General features: G+C 33.5%; 1 protein-coding gene and 1 long non-coding RNA gene across 4 annotated transcripts in view; one reads left to right on the top strand and one right to left on the bottom strand.

Moving 5' to 3' along the window:
* The window catches only part of LOC143035954 (uncharacterized), a 113,577-nt gene that overhangs the window by 64,122 nt on the left and 46,955 nt on the right, over positions 1 to 2,500 (bottom strand). The window lies entirely within an intron of this gene.
* The window catches only part of sli (slit guidance ligand), a 1,907,921-nt gene that overhangs the window by 1,879,906 nt on the left and 25,515 nt on the right, over positions 1 to 2,500 (top strand). The window lies entirely within an intron of this gene.

Raw genomic sequence — 2,500 nt, 5'->3', positions numbered from 1 at the left:
GGAAAAGGCGAATAAAAACTTAACTGATGAAATAGAAGAACTAAAAAGACAGTTAAGAGAGGTAAAGGTGGAGAATGAGGAATTGAAGAAGAATAGTAAAGAAAACAGAGAAACGATAGCTAAAGAAAGTAAAAATTGGAAGAAAACCCAAGAAGGAAATAAGATTTCATTCACTGACATAGTCAAACAGCAATTGAAAGAACATACTGAAGACTCAGTTATTAAAGTGATGAGACAAAAGGAGAATATAGTAAGGGATTTAGCAGACAAGAAGAAATGTATAATTATATTAGGAATGGAAGAGAAACACAACACAGATAGAACCACAAGAATCAAAGAGGAAAATGAAAAAGTAAGCCAATTACTAGAATCAGTTCAGGAAGATGAACCAGAAATTATGAAACAAGTCGAAGAGAAATTTAGACTCGGAAAGTATAGCACAGACAAGACCAGACCAATTAAGATTAAATTCAAGTCACAAACAACGGCAGAGAATATCTTATCCAAAACAGGGAAACTAGCAACAAGTGAACAATACAAAAAGATATGGATAAAAAGAGAAATGAATAAAGAGGAAAGAGAGGAAGAAAAGCAGAAAAGACTGGAAGCTAAGGCAAAAAACGAGAACAGAACGGAGTCAGAGAAAGAGAGATTCTATTGGAGAGTAGTGAACATGAAACTAAGGAAGTTCGACATACAAAAGAAAAACATAAGGGAAACAGAGAACACAATGGAAGTGGCAGAAAACTAAGAGTGTCTTACACAAATATAGATGGATTAATAACAGGATTGAATGAGCTGAATGATTATTTGAAAGAAAAAGAACCGGACATAATGGGAATTGTAGAAACAAAATTAAAAGGCCCACTACCACCCAACAGTGTAGGACATGATGCATACAATTATTGGATTAGAAACAGAGAGAAAAAGCAAGGGGGTGGAGTTATGTTCCTGACTAAGAAGGATATAAACGTGAAAGGTGTCATATATGGAAAGAATACAGTAGAGATGATTATGATAGAAGTGGAAGACAGAGATAAGAAGAGCAGAAAATTTGTGATCAATTATGTGCCTCCGAAAACAGCCTCATGGGAGGAGAGTGAATATAAAAGTATGTTAGAGGACACAAAGATAGCATTAACTAAAATAATGGAAGACGGAGGAAGAATAGTTATGATGGGCGACTTTAATTGCAAAGAAATCTGCTGGGAAGAAATGACAGCAAAGAGTGGTGATGACTCATGGGGAAATGCTTTACTTGAGATGATTACTGACCATTCAATGACACAATGGATACAAGAGAACACTAGGTATAGAAATGAAGAAGAACCATCGAGGCTAGACTTAATAATTACATCTGAACCTAGAATAGTGGACAAGATTGAATATAAAACACCAATAGGTAAAAGTGACCACATATTGATTGAACTGGAACTTAATGAAGAAAAATATATGAAAAGAAATGAACAATATAGAAAAGGAAGAATGATGTATGAAAAAACAAACTTTGATAAAATAAGAGAATTCTTCCAACAAGAAAACTGGGAAGAAATATACAAAGAAGAAACATCAGTGGAAGAGAAATGGAATATTTTGACAAAAATTTACAAAAAAGGAGTGGAAAAGTATGTCCCAAGACAAAAACAAGAAAAAGAATATGTAAAATGCTGGTACAACAAAAGTTGTAGGGAGTTAAAAGACAAAAGAGACAAAGCCTGGACCAGATGGAAAAAAGACAGAAGACCTGAAAAATGGAAAATATATACTGGTTATAGAAATGAATATGTACAAAAGTGCAGAGAGGAAAAAAGAAAATATGAAAAAGATGTTATAGAAAAGTGTAAAGATCAACCAAAACTATTCTACAGATTTGTAAACAATAAACTGAAAAACAAACAAGACTTGAAGAAATTAAGACAAGGAGGAGTTGAATACACTGAGGAAATGGAAATGGCAGAAATTATGAACAAACATTTTAAATCAGTGTTTACAAGGGAAAATATACAACCTGAAGAGATTGAGTGGAAAGAAAAAGTCCCCCCTATGGAAGAAATAGAAGTGACAAAGAATGAAATATTGACACACTTGGGTAATTTTGATGTCAGAAAATCGCATGGGCCAGATGAAATAGCAAACTGGATTCTGAAAGAATGCAGGAATGAACTGGCAGACAAAATACATAGCATAATAAGCAGTTCCTTAAAAGAAGGAAAAGTTCCAGAAGATTGGAAAAAAGCAAACATAGTACCTATATATAAAGGAGGAAATAAAGAAGAACCTACCAACTATAGACCAGTCTCTCTAACAAGTACAATAGCAAAAATATGTGAAAGAATTATCAAAAGTAGATGGGTAAAATACTTGGAAAAAAACAACGTATTAAATCCAAGGCAATTTGGATTCAGACAAGGTCGATCATGCGTCACCAATTTAATATGTTTCTATTCAAGGCTAATAGATATAATACAAGAAAGAGATGGATGGGCTGATTGTGCATATC

The sequence above is a fragment of the Oratosquilla oratoria genome, chromosome 19 (genome assembly GCF_046742065.1).
Source record: "Oratosquilla oratoria isolate Oo_2021 chromosome 19, ASM4674206v1, whole genome shotgun sequence".
Classification (NCBI taxonomy): domain Eukaryota; kingdom Metazoa; phylum Arthropoda; class Malacostraca; order Stomatopoda; family Squillidae; genus Oratosquilla; species Oratosquilla oratoria.
Note: the sequence above shows the minus strand (reverse complement) of the source record. Positions and strands in the feature narration are given on the sequence as shown.